The following is a 19,692-nucleotide window of genomic DNA, read 5'->3' on the forward strand; positions in this document are numbered from 1 at the left end:
CAAACGTCAACCATCCTGAGATGTTTTATGATAATATGTATGGTTGGACTAGTCAATACCTGGAATAGCCTACAACAGAGTACTGACCCTTTTAATAACAAGTTCATTACTCACCACCAAATTTTGATCCAAGAATTGAGTCAATTAGAAAACAACCAGATCGGTGACTGTTGGATATGTACTCACTCACCAGTTTCAGCCGCTAGTATGCCTTTTCTGGCTGTCCCAGTCACTCTGGAAGAAATACTAAACTGGCCCAATTGTAGCGATGCCCTTGCTAATAACGCTACTAAGTTTAGTAGATTATGGAACACCACTGTAGGTATACCGGTAGTTGGGTGGGTGGATCTCCCCTGGTGGCAAGGAAATCTTACTGCCACTAGTAAACACCTACAATTTCTTGCCCTTAACGGAAACAAGTGGGTGCCCAGAAACAAGTCTTCCTTGACTAATTTAGGCTTCATACCAACTGAAGGTCTACAAATCAGTTTTAATGCTACCTCTAGTACGGCAGATGCTTTTAAACCGTCATTGTTGGAAAGATACATTCATAATCACTCATGGGTACATGCAAATCTGTTTATAAAAGGTACCAATGACACGTTCTAAAATATCTGGTAACATCCCTTGCAATGAATTTTCTGAATATAAGCCTAGTGATCCAACATGTAGCAATCTGGATGTTGGATATTGTAGCCCCCTGGGACAAATGCCTTCATGGTGTATGTTATCAAATAACACCGTTTTTATCAATTTGGTACATAAATTAGTATTACAGCACTCTACTTTATGGGATCTGCCATCAGCCACATATTGGGTCTGTGGGAATAAAGCGTACAAATAGCTCCCAGTCGCAGTAGGGGGGATTTGTACGTTGGCCCGACTAACTCCAGCCACTTATCTTATTCCCAATGGTAAAGTAGATATGAGAGCCATCCCTCTTCATACCATCTATAAACGTGCTAAGGACAACACCCCACGCCCATCAGGAAGACCTCATTTAGTAGAAATGAGTATACCAATAAGATAGCCAGTACTGTCTTCCTCTACCCTATGGTTACACAAATGTGGGACAAATTAGTGGAAGTCACTGACTACTTAGATGACCAGATTTGGAATATTTTGGGAGTAATTAATACTACTGTTGCGCTGCAGAATCAACTTATTATAGTAGCTAATCAACATACTTTAGTGCTGGACTATTTGACAGCAGCTCAAGGAGGGATGTGTCAGGTTATAGACCCAGCCTGTTGTCACTATATTGATCCCGACTCTACCATACGGTTAAAGACTAAAATGGAAGACATTAGGAAACTCAGGGAAGAATATAACAAACATAATGAATTGACCAAAGACAGTTGGTGGTCTGATACATTTTCCTTTTTAAATCCTGCTAATTGGTTTAAAGGGATTGTTGGATGGATTGCTGGAATATTACAAGGAGTGTTGCATATTGCTGCTTGCATCTTGTTAATATATGTGTTACTAAAACTAGTCTTTTATTGTATCCCATTTTGCATGAGGAAAGCCTGCCAGTCATCAAAGAGCAAGGAGGACGCTGTCAACCGACATCCAGTGCTACTGTACACGGACCTCCCAGATGTAACCAGCATTGAGGACCTGGACGGCAAGGGAATGATGACCTTCACCCGCACGCCCCGACCAACCTGACATCTGAAGATCAGAGCTTTATGATTATATCAACGGACAAGGGGGGTGGACATGCCGCGACAGCCTCGATTGGTAACAAGGGCACTAATTGAGTGAAGACCAATGTCCCTCAGGCTCAAAACATGACCCTGGGAAAACACCTCTATTGTTGATAATAACATAATTTCTAGGGGGGAATGTAAAGGACATATTAATATTCATGCTGTCCAAGTGTAAAGGACATATTGATGCTCATGCTAGAGCAACTCCATTTTGTCTGCTTGCTTTAAAATCATGTTATTATCACTCCTTGCATAACATACATTCTTTCCTTCTCTTCCCATGCAACTTTCTCACACTAACCTTTCCTCACAAGAACATTCTGTGAGACACTCTGCTCCTGTTATCTGACTAGTCTGAGCCAGGATGGGTAACCTTGTAAATTTCCATCGTGCTTCGAACTAACGATAATATAACCATATATGTGTTTCCGTAATAATTGCACTAACATTGGCTCAAGCCTGTAGTACTGTAGTATGGCTGTAACTGATTGGACATTAATAAACTCAAAACAATATAAAATGCTAAGTAGAAATAAAAGGGATTAGAGATTCTTTGAATCCTCCCATACAGAGCACTGTCTCCGTCTGGTTTTCTGTGGATTGCGATCAACCTTATAACATAATAATTTGACACTCACTTGGTCAACCATGAAGGGCAATTGCCCTCCCTCAACAGTGCCACCCGCAGACACTGTTCCTGGACCGTGGGGTTCGACCCTGGGGTTGCTGCCATGTGCCTGATCATGCTGTTGGTAGTCAGGCTGGTAATTTTGCCACCTTTCCTGATGCTGGCCTGGCAGGTGGTGCAAATTACCTTTTTGCTGTTATCGGCAGAGCCTTTAAAAAACAGCCAGACTCGGGAAGACCTAACAGTTGTACTGGCAACTTCCTTCGTGTTGCTGTTACTGGGAACGGTTGCCTGACTTCTGTCTGCAGCCACCACCCGGCTTCTTCCTGCCATTTGGGGTGCTCTGCCTCAGTCCCCCTGTGTGCTGCTGTACTCTTCATGTCCTCCTGCCAGGTTGGGTCAGTTACTATATCATCCACCACCTTGTCTTCCACTTCCGCACCCTGGTCCTCCTCCTGACTTTCTGGCAATTGTGTCTCATCATCATCCACCTCTTGTGACACTTTCCCACCGTCGCCTTCATGTGACGTTGCTGCTCAAATATTTGGGCATCGCTACATGCAATCTCCTCTTGCCCCGCTTCAAGTGGACCGGGCGAGCGGCCCGAATCTATAAATAGAAAAGTGAAAAGCTCTTTGGAGTGTCCAAGTGTGGGATTAGTTGTCTCTGGCACTCGGCATGGTGGGAGGAAGGAGGATCAGGGTGAGGAATATGCTTTCCATACTCACGGCTACTTAGACTTGACCGTGTGGAAGACAGGGTTGTGGTGGTGGTGGCAAAGTGATTGCAAGCATTATCCGCTATCCTACCAACAACCTTTTGACACTGCTCGGTGACTTTTTAATTGATAATGCATGTATGAAAATAGAAACCAACCATCTGAACAAATAACCAAGATCTTTTATTAAGCAGCCAACACATATCCTCTTAATTGTTGCAAGAACATCAATAAATATATTTTTAAAATAAAAATCTGGAAAATGATGCTCATTATTTATAAATCCACATAATCACCCTGACTCAACAATGATTCTTCTGTTGGGTTTTGTGTGCTTCCCCATTCAGGGCTGGAGGAGTGTGTGTCAATTTCGCTTGTAGATGTTTGGCGGTGGAGTGTGGGTGTTTGACCATGTGTTGTGTGTAAGGCTGGATGTGTCACAGATGTATCTGTAGGATAATGTTCTTGTGACACAGAGGTAGAAAAACTTGTTTGTTCTGTGGCTTGTGTGCGATGTCTGTAATTTGTAGGGGCTGTGTATTGGTGAGCTGGCATACCAGGTTGTGGGTAATTTTGTGTTGCTGTAATGTGGCTGACATATGTTTGAGATGGATTAGTTTGTCGTGATCTTGCCAGACGGTTGTGTTGGCCAAATTGTTGTGGCACAGGTGTCTGATGCCTTGCAGGCATAGTGTAGGGCTGTGGCTCACAAAATGTTGGCCCACCAGTATCCACCACAGGCATGAGAGTAGTCATTTGTGGATATTGTTGTTTGGATGGTGGTGTTGGACGGCCAGAAGAAGGGCCAGGCATGTGCTGGTACTGATGGGTGTAGCCGGTGTTTTGCGGAACAGAATAAGGAGCCAGGCATATGCTGATAATGATGGGTGCATCTAGGGTTTTTTGGGACAGCAGAGGGTGCAGGCATGTGCTAATAGGATTGGGTTGCAGTTTGATCTACCGGCCCAGAGGACAGCGTAGCAACATTTTGACCATGTGTACTGGACGTAGCAGATGGCAGCTGAGTTTCATGGTGGTCAGCTCGCCTTTGTTCAATTGGTGCAAGAACCTGGTTTGGCTCATGCGGTCCCTGGCTTGCCTCAGTGAGGGTCAGTATTGCAGCCCGTACCCGTTCGTGTCGTTCCTCTGGAACTTTTGCAAGACATGGAGACAGTGACCTAGAAGAGCGATCAACTGATGTTTCTGGTGTGAGGGTATTGATGATCGCAAGAACCCGAGCATCAATCACCTCTGGCAGCATATGCAGGTCTTCCTGTCACCTGGTTCTTCTCTCTCGGACACTGGTGGCAATGATCCTTGGACAAATCAGTGTGGATGATGCCTGTGGTTCTGGTACATTTTGTGTTTGAGCTAATGGTTGAGAACTTTGTGTGCTTACTGGAGCAGCATCAGTGGAGGCTTCAGCAGCATCAGACACATCTTCAGCCTGTGCTTGTGGATTCTGGTCAGCTGGGGGGTCTGTCTCAGATGTAGATGTACGTGTTGCGGATGGTCCTGCTCTTGTAGATTCATCTGAGTCCTCCAGGTTGTCATCAGTTCTATGAGAAATTACATTGACACTATATTATTTTTATCAAAATACAATTTGTAAAACATAAGTGTTGCCATCTTTTAAATGTTAACAACATATGAAGCTAGATCGTCTGTGTAAAGGCCTTTCCCATGAAGAAGATCACAATTTGACTGTGTCATTCTAACGTAACACATATGTATTTCTTTAGGCTCATAATCTGTATATCTCTTTAGGATCTAGATAATAAACATTTAGGGAACTACCAACTTAACATATCAGATTATGTTATGCCTAAAATAATAAAATACATACACAGTCACTTACTGGTTGAGTTCCATTATTGGCTTCAGAAAAGCTAAATTCTTGTAGTAGACATATCGCCTTTTTTTTGGTGGCACCTGATGTCGTGAGTAGGGGAAGAAATTCTCTTCTGAACTGATCCCTCGCTGAGCGCCTTTGTCGCTTTACAAAATCAACTGAAAGACAATAGTGAAAACAATATCATTGTAAGTGTTTAAAGTTATTCAAAACTCTTGCCTAATATACTAGTTGAAACTTTTAAAAAAAACTTTTATTTTTGCAAAGCTAATTCAATTGATAAGTGAACAATCATAAAATTACAAAAAAAAAATATTGAAAATTGTAATAGTATTAGAACTTGGTACTTAGTACTGTGGGACCAATTTAAGGAATGTTGTCAGCATTCAATTCTATTTGTGGATAAGATCATAAATCTAAAAGCAGTTTTATTTTTTTTTAAGAGCAAACATGGTTGAGGGACACAGGGTATGCAGGCCAACATTAAAATAGTGGCTGCATTAATGCATTATATGTGTGGCCTTGGCAGGGGCAATAAATAGGCAGTGTTTACTGAAACAGTGGAGATAACACACAAAAAACAATCACACAAAGGGGTAGTATTAGGTAAACTTGGCCATATGCATGGAGAACAATACCAGCCAACACATGGCCATCCAATGGTAGATACATGTAATGTTAAAATTGGGACCAGATATGGATCCCAAACCCAAAAAGCCAAGAAAAATTACAATCGCATTGCAACATACAGTTAACACATTGGATAATTTATTAAAAAATGTAGCCCTAAGCGTAAAAAATCAGAGGCATCACTATGCATATGGTGCAATACAAAAATGAGAAATAAAATAAATGCTAGCAGAAAGTTACAAGGCCATGGAAGGTAATTCCAAACAATATTGCACTTTGGTTTGGTGCAAAACTTAAAATGGATCTGGCCAAACACATAACCACACATACTGTATCGACACATGGCAGCTAATTTAAAAAAAAGATGCGCTTACAGTTTATTTAATGTGTTCTAGGAAAAGACTGGAAATTACACTGTCATGATAAGATGCCAGAATACAAGCCTGGACAGGTAATCAATCACCTATTGACTCTGGAGTCTGATTTATTGGCTTGTTGTATATCTGTATTAAGTCTATCCCCTGTTAGCCCACATGTTACCTCAGACACCTATGGTTCACCTGACCTACAGTCATGGCCAAAAGTATTGAGAATGAGACAAATAGTAATTTTTCCAAAGTTTACTGCTTCATTTTTTGTAATGGCAATTTGCATATACTCCTGAATGTCAAAGAGTGATCAGCTTAACAGCAATTACTGTACTTGCAAAGTCAATATTTGCCCAGAAAATGAACTTTAACCCCCAAAACACATTTCAACATCATTGCAGTCCTGCCTTAAAAGGAGCAGCTAACATCGTTTTAGTGATTGATCCATTAACACAGGTGTGGGTGTTGATGAGGACAGGGCTGGCGATCAATCAGTCATGATTAAGTAAGAATGACATTACTGGACACTTTAAAAGGAGGCTGGTTCTTGGTATCATTGTTTCTCTTCAGTTAACCATGATTATCTCTAAAGAAACACATGCAGCCATCATTGCACTGCACAAAAATGGCCTAACAGGGAAGAGTATCGCAGCTACAAAGATTGCACCTCAGTCAACAATCTATCGCATCATCAAGAACTTCAAGGAGAGAGCTTCCATTGTTGTCAAAAAGGCTCCAGGGCACCCAAGAAAGACCAGCAAGCGCCAGGACCGTATCTTAAAACTGTTTCAGCTGCGGGATCGGACTACCAGCAGTGCCGAGCTTGCTCAGGAATGGCAGCAGGCTGGTGTGAGTGCTTCTGCACGCACTGTGAGGCGGAGACTCTTTGAGCAAGGGCTGGTTTCAAGGAGGGCAGCAAAGAAGCCACTTCTCTCCAGAAAAAACATCAGGGACCGACTGATATTCTGCAAAAGGTACAGGGAGTGGACTGCTGAGGACTGGTGCAAAGTCATTTTCTCTGATGAATCCCCTTTTCGATTGTTTGGGACATCTGGAAAACAGCTTATTCGGAGAAGAAGAGGTGAGCGCTACCACCAGTCTTGTCTCATGCCAACTGTAAAGCATCCTGAAACCATTCATGTGTGGGGTTGCTTCTCAGCCAAGGGAATCGGCTCACTCACAGTCTTGCCTAAAAACACAGCCATGAATAAAGAATGGTACCAGAATGTCCTCCAAGAGCAACTTCTCCCAACCGTCCAAGAGCAGTTTGGCGCCCAACAATGCCTTTTCCAGCATGATGGAGCACCTTGCCATAAAGCAAAGGTGATAACTAAATGGCTCATGGAACAAAACATAGAGATTTTGGGTCCATGGCCTGGAAACTCCACAAATCTTAATCCCATTGAGAACTTGTGGTCAATCATCAAGAGACGGGTGGACAAACAAAAACCAACAAATTCTGGCAAAATGCAAGCATTGATTATGCAAGAATGGACTGCTATCAGTCTGGATTTGGTCCAAAAGTTGATTGAGAGCATGCCAGGGAGAATTACAGAGGTCTTGAAGAAGAAGGGGCAACACTGCAAATATTGACTTGCTGCATTAACTCATTCTAACTGTCAATATAACCTATTGGTACTCATAATATGATTGCAATTATATTTCTGTGTGTGATATAAACATCAGACAAACACTAATAAAAACCAGAGGCTAGCAGATCATGTGAAAATATAATTTTGGTGTCATTTTCAAAACTTTTGGCCATGACTGTACAGTGGGGAAAATAAGTATTTGATACACTGCCGATTTTGCAAATTTTCCCACCTACAAAGAATAGAGAGGTCTAATTTTTATTGTAGGTACACTTCAAATGTGAGAGACAGAATCTAAAAGTAAAAATAAAGAAAATCACATTGTATGAATTCTAAATACTGTATTTTTCGGACTATAAGACGCACCGGACCATAAGATGCACCTAGGTTTTAGAGGAGGAAAATAAAAAAAAAATGTAAGCAAAAAATGTGTTCATGATGCACTTTTAAGGGGGACGAGGTCTTCTGCTGACACTGGTATAGGGGTAATGTCCCCAATTCTGACAATATCCCCCATCCTGGTATATATGCCCCCCCCCTTCCTTTTATACATGGTCCCCATCCCCATCCTGGCATCCCTCCATCCTGGTATGCATGGAACCCCTCTATCCTGTTATGCATGGCACCCCTCATCCTTATCCTGGTATGCATGGCACCCCTCATCCCTATCCTGGTATGCATGGCACCCCTCATCCTTATCCTGGTATGCATGGCACCCCTCATCCCTATCCTGGTATGCATGGCACCCCTCATCCCTGTCCTGGTATGCATGGCACCCCTCATCCCTGTCCTGGTATGCATGGCACCCCTCATCCCTATCCTGGTATGCATGGCACAGCAATCCCTGTCCTGGTATGTATGGCACCCCTCATCCTTATCCTGGTATGCATGGCACAGCAATCCCCATCCTGGTATGCGTGGCACAGCAATCCCCATCCTGGTATGCATGGCACCCCTCATCCCTATCCTGATATGCATGGCACCACTCATCCCTGTCCTGGTATGCATGGCACCCCTAATCCCTGTCCTGGTATGCATGGCACCCCTAATCCCTATCCTGGTATGCATGGCACCCCTAATCCCTGTCCTGGTATGCATAGCACCCCTAATCCCTATCCTGGTATGCATGGCACCCCTAATCCCTATCCTGGTATGCATAGCACCCCTAATCCCTATCCTAGTATGAATGACACCCCTCATCCTAATCCTGGTGTGTATGGCCCCCTCATCTTTATCCTGTTATGTATGCCCCCCCAGCGTTATCCTGGTATGTATGGCCCCCTCATCTTTATCCTGTTATATATGCCCCCCTCAGCGTTATCCTGGTATGTATGGCCCCCTCATCTTTATCCTGGTATGTATGCCCCCCTCAGCGTTATCCTGGTATGTATGGCCCCCTCATCTTTATCCTGTTATATATGCCCCCCTCAGCGCTATCCTGGTATGTATGGCCCCCTCATCTTTATCCTGGTATGTATGCCTCCCTCAGCGTTATCCTGGTATGTATGGCCCCCTCATCTTTATCTTATGTATGACCCCCTCATCTTTATCCTGTTATGTATGCCCCCCTCAGCGTTACCCTGGTATGTATGACCCCCTCATCCTTACCCTGGTATGTATGGCCCCCTCATCCTTACCCTGGTATGTATGGCCCCCTCATCCTTATCCTAGTATGCATGGTCCCCCTAATCTCCATCATGCTGCACATAAAAAAAAATAAACACTCCTACTCACGTTTCTTCTCTCCTCCTCCTTTTCTCCTCTCATCCGGTCTGCCTGCACTGATCTCTCCATGTGAGCTGTTCATGACGTCACTGCCATGCGCGGCTCACAAGGAGAGATCAGCTGCCGGAAGTCACTGCTCCCCATGCCGGGACTGTGTGCATGGGGAGCAGTGACTTCATGCTCCTTCATAGCCGGCACACAGCGGAGCCGCAGCGCGGCTCCTGCTGCTGCCGGGCTATCGTGTGTGCCCACTTATTAAAGGGCATGAATATTCACCCCCTCCCCACGCACTTTGCAAATCCCTTCATTGGCTCCCATTCCCCCAGCATATCCAGTTCAAACTACTAACACTGACCTACAAAGCCATCCATAACCTCTCTCCTACGTACATCTCGGAACTAATCTCCCGATATATTCCCTCACGTAATCTCCGGTCCTCCCAAGACCTCCTTCTCTTCTCCACACTTATTCGTTCCTCCCGAATATCAACTTTTATATAGAGAACAATTGCCTTATAACTTTTGTCATAGGACATAAAACTCTTAGTTCAGCACTTTACCCTCTTAAAGCTTAAGTTCCTAAGTTTTTAATATAGTGTTGACAAAGTGTACTCAATCTTTGCGGCAATATATTCCTAGGTTTATACCAACCCACTGGGGGCACTAAACTACCAAGTTGCTGATCGGTGGTCCTTTAATATCCTGTTTACGCAGGCAGACCAATTAACCATGCGCACAGAATGATCAGCAATAGATCGTTCAGAGAGCATGGGATTGTCATTGTTCTCGGCAGATAGTCTTGTTTACACGGGATGATGTGCTGCCGAGAACCATGATCTTTTGTGCAACGTTTCACCCAACGAATAAGTCATTTGTCGTGTGATCTGCAGCCTGTTTACACTGCAAGATTATCGTGTAGCTGGTGGCGAAACGCGCATCAGGGTGAGGTACCATTTTCAATATTTGTACACAATTGTTGTGAGCACCTTTATATTAACTAGGCTTTTTGCCATTCATGAGCAGGGGATATTTATATTGCAATTGATTATGTATCTAGGATAGGCAGTCCTGTATTATTACATTTTTACGTCATATGTAATCCTGCTGTAATGTGTTATTATAGCATAACTTCACTTACCTGTTTCTGCTCTTTTATAGATTTTTTTTTGCTATTTTTGTCATCAGTTTCACTACTGTGACCCCTGTTGGACATTCTGTTTTTTTTAATTGTATTTTAATTGTATTAAATAAAAAAATATTTTTTTCCATGGATCACTTCGGTACTTGGACTTTAAAGGAAGTTTTTGTGTTGGAATATTATCGTGACGTCTTGTTCACAATAATCTTGCAGCATTATTGGAACATTTCAAAGAGGTGGAGTAAAATATGGTCCCTTTTTAATGGTGGTTAACATCACCTCTTTTCTAATCATTTGAGACAAGAGAACGTGGTGCTTGTTTGTCTTCCTCCTGGAAAACCTATAATCAAATTATCCAGAAGAGGAAATTGTTCCATCTAGTTTAGGAAAATCAGGTCTCACAGAGAAGATATTTACATATATCCTCTAGCTTTGTACACATCTCTATGCAAGTATATCATGAAAGGCTTAGTGCAGGTAATTTTGCATAGTCAGACTGTGCGTGTGCAGTTGGAATACTTTCTATGTGAACTGTATATTTATCTTTTACCGAGTCCACACATACCTAGGGATTAGAGATGAGCGTTGTTCAACTCGAACTGTTCGCCAATCTCAAATTCGAGCTGTTTTGGCCGGTGTTCGAGCCGTTCGGCGAACACGAACGATTTGAAAAAAATCCGGCTGTTCGAGGTTATGTTCGATAACTGGATTTTTTCATAGTAATGTTGATAATCAATGTTAATACGCAGTTTGAGTGTACAGCGGGGCGGGGGGAGGGGCAGGGGATGGATCTCTGCAGAAATAATGAAGATCTCCATTTTTTTTTCTCTTTCCCGCATTTACCGTGGGGAGGTGCAATCTGTCAGCCTATCAGCAGCGCACACACGGAGCGAACTGCTTTTTTTCACACAAGCAAGGGCATATGTCATTGGCTGTGTATGTCACATGTCCTTGCCCTATAAGACCCAGCCATTTTCCCCGTCGCCACCATTTTCTCACTGCTGCAGCTGCATGTTAGACGGCACCGCTGTTGCTGTGTGCGCTATACTTTCAGTGTTAATTTCAAGCCAATTTTCTCAGAAATCTACAGATAGCTTGGGAGTAGGGAATAGTTGTGATTGCAGTCCTTTTGAGGACTAGGTTACAGCATTTCCTACGACTTTTATCAGGCAGGTCTGTGCTCTTAAATAGACAGCTTGGGAGTAGGGACTAGTTGTAATTGCAGTCCTTTTGAGGACTAGGTTACAGCATTTCCTATGACTTTTTGCCAGGCAGGTCTGTGCCAGTGCTGTGCAAGTGTTTTTCACAGCATTTGACTAAATCTAGCTAAGCAAATCCTTTTTGGCCTCTTGCAGTGTATGTTACTCAGTGGAGTAGCGTATCTGTGTTGCAAGCTACACCACCTGTGTATAGAATGCAATTTTTTTTACTGCATCTAGCCAAGTAAAACCTTTTGGGCATAGCATCATTCTATTAGGCCATCTATACTAAGCTCCACCAGCTTGCAAATTACTAATAATTTTTATCTGCATCTAGCTCGGAAAATAATTTTGGGCTTGTAGCAGTGTGTGGGACTTATTCTATTAGTCCATCTATACTAAGCTCCACCAGCTTGCAAATTACAAATAATTTTTAGCTGCATCTAGCTCGGAAAATAATTTTGGGCTTGTAGCAGTGTGTGGGACTTATTCTATTAGTCCATCTATACTAAGCTCCACCAGCTTGCAAATTACAAATAATTTTTATCTGCGTCTAGCTCGGAAAATAATTTTTGGCTTGTAGCAGTGTGTGGGACTTATTCTATTAGTCCATCTATACTAAGCTCCACCAGCTTGCAAATTACAAATAATATTTATCTGCATCTAGCTCAGAAAATAATTTTGGGCTTGTAGCAGTGTGTGGGACTTATTCTATTAGTCCATCTATACTAAGCTCCACCAGCTTGCAAATTACAAATCTATTTTTAGCTGCATCTTGTCTGGAAAATAATTTTGGGCATAGTAGTAGTGTGTGGTACTCATTCTATTAAGCCATCTATACTATGCTCCACCAGCTTGCAAATTACAAATAATTTTTAGCTGCATCTTGTCTGGAAAATAATTTTGGGCATAGTAGCAGTGTGTGGTACTCATTCTATTAGGCCATCTATACTAAGCTCCACCAGCTTGCAAATTACAAATAATTTTTAGCTACATCTAGCTCAGAAAATAATTTTGGGCTTGTAGCAGTGTGTGGGACTTAGTCTATTAGTCCATCTATACTAAGCTCCACCAGCTTGCAAATTACAAATAATTTTTATCTGCATCTAGCTCGGAAAATAATTTTGGGCTTGTAGCAGTGTGTGGGACTTATTCTATTAGTCCATCTATACTAAGCTCCACCAGCTTGCAAATTACAAATCTATTTTTAGCTGCATCTTGTCTGGAAAATAATTTTGGGCATAGTAGCAGTGTGTGGTACTCATTCTATTAAGCCATCTATACTAAGCTCCACCAGCTTGCAAATTACAAATAATTTTTAGCTGCATCTTGTCTGGAAAATAATTTTGGTCCTCTAGCAGTGTGCGGTACTCATTCTATTATGCCATCTATACTAAGCTCCACCAGCTTGCAAATTACTAATAATTTTTAGCTGCATCTTGTCTGGAAAATAATTTTGGGCATAGTAGCAGTGTGTGGTACTCATTCTAACCAACCGTTTTAAGCAACTCTGGGGCAATTGATGCCACTTAAGTGGTGTCTGTGGCACAAATTTTTGGAAAAAATGGAGACTCTTTTTGGAGTCCCCTTGTTTTGTTTTACGTGACGTTGCCATCGTCAATTAGAGGTGGGTTGGGTCTCCCCCCCCTTTTAACCGTAAGAAACAACCCCCCCCTTTTAACCGTAAGAAAATACATACACTATGGCTTGGGGTAACACAGATAGTTGAGTCTGAAGAGCTGTTTACTCAGAGGTCTGCTCCAAAGCTTCAGTGTCTGCTAGTCAGCGTAGTAACCCAGCTGCGAAGCAAGCTGCACCGCCTGTGTATTTAATAATGATTTTTAAATGCATCTAGCCTAGGCAGACTGTGGGGACCCCTAAGCAAACCCAGACGCTTAGCCCCCTAACGCCCCCCTTTCATTGACAATACAATCATGTAACTCTGACAACTGGATGGGTGAGGATCGGTCACAGCTTTATTAACTGTTTATTCTCATTCCATTAGAAATGCATTTTATTTCTAAAATAATTCAGCTTGTTGCAGCATGCCCTGTGTCTCCAGTCTCCACAACGGCAAGTTGGCCAACAAGTGTAACTCTCCAACATGTCCTTTCTATTTCCAGGCCACGGAGGATCCTGCTTACTCGTATGCAGGACTCCGACCCCCATCCATCACTCTTAACGCTTGTTCCACTCCGTCCTGGAGTCCTGACAGTAATATGTCCAGTCCAATATCCATTAAGTGAACACCGTCGAGCCGTATGAGGCCTGCTTTATCTCCTTCCAGTTGTCGGTGTCGTATCACTACACAGCCTCTGTCTCTTATAAATTTTGCCATCCGAATATTTATTACCTGCCTTGTCCGTTCGATGGCCGTGATGTCTCACGCACTTTGCCATACCGTTCTCGGCACAATCTCTGACCATACTATAGTTAGTTTTGTGAAAAATTCTCTGAAGCGCTCAGTGTCTAGTTTCATTATTGCCATTAGTTATGCGCTCTTGTGATAAGCTATGTCGTTTCCCCCGGCCTGTATAACTAAGATGACTGGACCTCTTGCCTCTCTCCCTACCGTGATTACCTCCATTAGTACCTGTGGCCATTGCAGGCCTCTAATACCTCTCCAGTTCAAATATGTGTTATGATACTCCAATTTCCTCCCGCCTGGGCGGACTTTCACCCTTCTTTCTGCACATTATATATGCAAGTTCTTAATCATTGCATAGCAAAAAAACAGCAAGGAAGTGGTATTTATATGTCATGTCCTGCTATGCACCTGTTCAAGGCTGAGTTAATCAGAAATTTAAACACACATACCATGTTAAAATCGTATAGCATAGAAACAATGCATATAAATGTAAATAATCAAAAAGAAAAAGAAAAGAAGAAAAAAGGAACATATATATAATAATAATCTATAAATGATCACTCATAATGATACATCAAATCATGTCTGATGTTTAAACCCGCTGGTACACGTGTATTTAAAGTATAAATCCACCAACTTTCTCTATTAAGGAGCTTTCTCCTATAATCATCCACCAAATCTCCACCAATCGCCACGGCCCATGGAGGGGCCACCACAGTCAGTGAATCCTTCCTTATTTAGTATAGAGTCTACCAATACTTTGGGCGTATTAGCCCAGCTGCGAAGCAAGCTGCACCGCCTGTGTATCTAATGAGAATTTTTAACTGCATCTAGCCTAGGCAGACTGTGGGGACCCCCAACCAATCCCAGACGCTCTGCATCTAACCCAGCCAATCATTTGATAGTATTGCTAGTAGCAGAGTCGCATGGGCTCTAAACCTTGCATAGCCTGTGCATTTTTTCAGATCGCTAAGGATGACCCAACTCGTGTTATCTGTAACATTTGTCACCAAAAGCTAAGTAGAGGCCAAAAAATACATAGTTTGAGTACTTCATGCATGAACCATCACGTGGATATGAAGCATAAGTTGCAGTGCGAAGCTCACTGTGCTACAATGCGGCCTAGCGGGCCGGGACAACCACCATCTGCCCCACCTGTGTCATCCTGGGTAGACTAAAAGCTACTGCGTAGTCTTTTCCAAAAATTTGAGGAAATTACCACGGGAATGGCTTGGAAGAGGTATAAGAGTTTAGGTAGGACGTTCATTTTTAGTATACTTATTCTGCCGAACCAGGAAAAATCCTTCACCGTCCAAGAAGTAAGATCTTTATGGAGTTGTTCAATAAAGGGCCCAAAATTAAGATAAAATAGACTGGAGAGGTCTCTATGAATACGAATTCCTAAGTATTTGATACCCTGTGAGGGCCAGGCAAAGGAAAAGTTGGACTGGATGGAATCCTGTATGGATTTGGGGAGGGAGACATCGAGGGCCTCAGACTTAGCTGCATTGATTTTAAAATTTGACCATGTAACAAAGTGATCTATTTCAGCCATAACAGCAGGGATGGATATATGTGATTGAGTGATATATACTAGGACATCATCAGCAAATGCAAAGCACTTGTATTCCTTGCCTCCCACCTCAATCCACCTAATATTGGGGTTATCGCGAATTGATGAGAGCAGGTTCTCCATCACTAGGATGTATAAGAGAGGGGACAGAGGACATCCCTGCCTTGTCCCATTGGTGATTATGAAAGGCGATGAAAATGTTCCATTTATCTTCAGCCTAGTTGACGGATTGCTATACAGGGCCATGATTTTGGCTATAAAAGGGTCCCCTAGACCCCTACCCCAAGCTTTTTAAGAGAATAATATATGGCGTGCCAGGAGACTCTATGGAATGCTTTCTCAGCATCCAACAAGAGTATCTAATTACAAATTTTTAACTGCATCTAGCCCAGGCAATACTTTGGGCCTAGTAGCAGTGTCTGCTAGTCAGCGGAGTAACCACCGCCTGTAGATCTAATTACAAATTTTTAACTGCATCTAGCCCAGGAAATACTTTGGACCTAGTAGCAGTGTCTGCTAGTCAGCGGATTATCCCACCTGTTAAGCAAGCTATACCACCTGTAGTTTGGACACTTAATTTTTTCAAAGGAAAAGCTTCGGGCCCCCGGGACACTCAGTGAAGAGCATCGGGGAGGCACCCCAAGGCACAGGGGCTGGGACTGGCGGTAGGATGCCTTGCGGTGGACTGCCGAGCTCGATCCTTAGAAAAGCTTTTGAACTGCAGCAGTTTTAGTGGACGCTACTGGAGCTCGAATTCCCGCGGCTGCTGGCATGAGACTTGCCCTCCAATAGATCCTTGTAAAAGGATTTAAAGTGTACTCATTCAAATTACAGAGACCATTTAAATGAAAAAGCTTAGACCTGCCTCCACCGACCCACCAGCGGACAGGCACCAGTATTTTCGAGAGGGGGGCTGGCCGTCAGGGTCCACCGCAGCTCTGGCACAAACCCGGCGACACAGAGGTCGCACAGGCAGGAACGGACTGGCCGTGTCAGCTTCGCACTTTTTTGGTTCTAGAAGGGCATGACATGCCTATATCTGTGTCTCCCCCTCCTTTTACTCCTCCACCTCTTTTCTTTTCGCATGACTATATGTACTTGTCACTTTTCCATGTGTTAGTTGTGTCTTCTGAGCAGTTTGTCAGGTTTTGGACACCTTTGAAGGTGTTTTCTATGTGTTTCTATGTGTTTTTGTTTGCCTGCCATTGGTTTTAACGGTGTTCGACGGTGTTCGACGAACAGTTCGGCGAACATACGGGTGTTCGACGAACCGAACCGAACTCGAACACTACGGGGGTGGCTCAACTCTACTAGGGATGTCAGCAATGTCAGATATAAGACAGTTAAAATGGACTCTAGCCATCCTTGCCAATTGGGCCATCCTAGTGACATGTTGCCCCCATGATTTTACACTGTACAGTTATGTGCAAAATAATAGCAGTCTAACATCACTAATGTGTTTAATTACTGGTTTTGGCAGAAAAAAATCATATAACATTGGAAAAAAGTAATGACTTGGTGTATGCAAGTAATGGGCAACCAACAGAATCAACAGTCATGACATGCACGCTGTTAATTGGGTGTAATTGACTCATTTAGGCTGTGTGCCCATGATGCGTTTTTTAAGCGTTTCCGCAGCGGCAAAAACGCTGCGGAAACGCTTAAAAAACACTTGGTAGAAGGTCTGCCATGTTCCCCAATGATAATCCGCTTGTGCTGTGCATATTCTGCGGAAATTTCCGCTGTGGATTATCATTGCGGAAAAAAATGCAGCACTGCCAATTATTTTGCGGAAGTGTTGCGTTTTCGCCGCCATTGACTTGCATTGGAACGCATGGATTCCGCATCACTGTATATGTAGATGCGCATTCCATGCGTTCCAATGTGCGGATGGTACCCAGGTGTGGAGGAGAGGAGACTCTCTTCCAGACCCGGGTACCATAGAACCTGTGAAGAAAAGAATAAAATAAAAAATAAATATTATATTTACCTTCTGACGGCCTCCGGTGTGCTCGTCCTCCCATGCCGGCAGATCGCAGTGGACTGAAGGACCTGCGCTGACGTCATAGTCATGTGACTGGTCACGCGATGCTGACGTCGGCAGGTCCTTCAGTGTACCGCGATCTGCCGGCAGCCAGGACGGAGTAAAGCAAGACTCTGGGGGCCATCGGAAGGTAAGTATATATTTATTTTTTTATTTTTAACCATTCTTTGGGGTCACACTATATAAATCCATGCCGTTTGCATGGATTTATATAGTGTGACCAAGTTGTCAAGCACTTTCCAAGTGATGCTAAAATTGCTTGGAAAGTACTTGTCAACCCGCATGCGGAAATGCATGTGAAGAACGCTTCACATCCGCATGTCCCTGGCAGGAAAAACGCATGTACAATCCGCATGTACAATCCGCATGCGTTTTTTCTGCCAGGGGAGATGCAGAAACGCTCAGGAAAAATCCGGAGCATTTCTGCATCGTGGGCACATAGCCTTAATGAAAGGGGAATGTTCTAATTAAGAGCAGTGTGGAGTTCAATTAGTGAGATCATTCCTTCTGTGATGAAACAGGTGTCAATAATGGCCGTTATTTAAAGAAGGAGGGCAGCAAATGTTGTATCTGTTGGTTTTAGCCCTTGCTCAGTGAGTAAAATGGGTCGTTCCAGACAATGTACTGAAGGAGAAAGAACTTTGATCAAAAAGTTGATTGGAGATGGGAAAACATATAAAGAAGTGCAGAAAATAAATGGATGCTCAGCTAAAAAGATTTCCAGTGCTTTAAAATGGCCAATAGAACCCAAAACATGTTGTAGGAAAAGAAATACTACCAACCACATAGATGATAGAATCACAAGAATGGCAAAGAAGCATCCAATGATCAGCTCCAGGGAGATCAAAGAGGTTCTTCACTTACCTGGGAGTCCTGCAACCATCAGAAGATGTCTACGTGAAGTCAAAGTATTTGAAAAAAACCTTCGTAAAGTACCATTGCTGAAAAAAAGACATATGTTGACAAGGATCCGATCAAAATCAGCAATGCAAGTCTATGGGTCCATGAAAGAATCGGACCACACTGAGATGACAACCGAGCGAAGTCTGATTTTCATGAACTATCACTTACAAGAAGGTAGAGAAACTTTTTTTTTTTCTCCCATGGATGACACTCGGACCACACTCTGATCGAACTCTGATTAGAGTCTGGTCAAAATAATCAGTCCATTTTTCTCGTATGTGAGAAAAGCTGACGTCTAAATGAGACCCAATGATGACTTAAAACTGAGATTTTTTTCTCCCTCCACCAAATTGAATTCCACTTTTTTACCATCTGAGACGATGCAAAGATACTTCCATGGATTGTTCCTCTTCTTAGCAGTCTGATGAAGAAACGCTTTGCTCTTTGGCTATTGAAATCTTGTCTCTTTGGAGATAAACAACTACATCATTGTCCCTTGCACTGAGGTTGCGGCCAACTTTTTCACTTTTTTTTCGATGAGTTGCAACGATATTTGGTAAAACGTCTGTACTACAGCGGTGCTGTAAAATAAGATGATGATGCTAGTTGTGTTGACATTTCGATGCCCTGGCGGTTAACTTATAGCTTGGGCATGGAGGAAGGCAGTCATAAACTTTTACAGCCATCATCACCATTGATAGGAATACACCAGAGAGTTCACAGCATGGCCGACAGCTCCCCACCTCTCCTTTTACTTGTAATTTTAGAGATAGAGAACTTCTTGGAGAACTGTCTCAAATGTAAAAATAGTTCTCTTTAAAAAACAAATAAAAACTAAACATATAGATTATAATAATACACTTTCTGTGTTTACTCTGCTTTCTAACCATAACTAGGGCTAGGGTTAGGGCAATAAAATAGTTGTATAAAAAATGCAAAAAAAGTAATGCAAAATTATTGCACTGTAAAAGTTTTATTTTTTAACATTTTATGTCTGATTGCAAAAAAAAAATATTCCAAAGGCCAAACTATTTTCACATGTGTGTACAGTAGGATTTGTAATTATGGAGATACTAAGCTTTTGATGAGAGGATTCTTCTTCCACATTTATGCTCCGGTCTACAAAATAATGTCAGGTCATATCCAGTTTTCTAAAATAGAATTTCATTGTTAAATTCAAGATATATCAATGTATTTCCGATCATATACAGGTCTAAAAAAATAACACCCCAGGCTGTATGAT

The 19,692-nt window shown here is 42.6% G+C and overlaps 1 protein-coding gene and 1 long non-coding RNA gene across 3 annotated transcripts in view; one reads left to right on the forward strand and one right to left on the reverse strand.

Annotated features, from left to right (window-relative positions):
* Positions 1-2,282, forward strand: part of LOC141172137 (uncharacterized) — a 54,967-nt gene extending 52,685 nt beyond the window's left edge. Inside the window, exon 2 of the long non-coding RNA XR_012252426.1 lies at positions 1,529-2,282. This is a non-coding gene — a long non-coding RNA (uncharacterized lncRNA). The remainder of the gene's footprint in view (positions 1-1,528) is intronic.
* Positions 2,283-3,220: 938 nt separating this feature from the next.
* LOC141172135 (galactoside alpha-(1,2)-fucosyltransferase 2-like) overlaps positions 3,221-19,692 on the reverse strand; it is a 64,716-nt gene continuing 48,244 nt past the window's right edge. Inside the window, exons 2-3 of one of the 2 annotated variants that reach the window (XR_012252425.1) lie at positions 4,905-5,068; positions 3,221-4,617 (exon numbers count right to left, since the gene is read on the reverse strand). The gene's annotated coding sequence lies outside the window, so the exon portion shown is untranslated. The remainder of the gene's footprint in view (positions 4,618-4,904; positions 5,069-19,692) is intronic. The other variant, XR_012252424.1, reaches the window with a different exon arrangement.

Source organism: Phyllobates terribilis, unplaced genomic scaffold (assembly GCF_046119375.1).
Source record: "Phyllobates terribilis strain yellow unplaced genomic scaffold, ASM4611937v1 Scaffold_12__6_contigs__length_324123572, whole genome shotgun sequence".
NCBI classification, from domain to species: Eukaryota; Metazoa; Chordata; class Amphibia; order Anura; family Dendrobatidae; genus Phyllobates; species Phyllobates terribilis.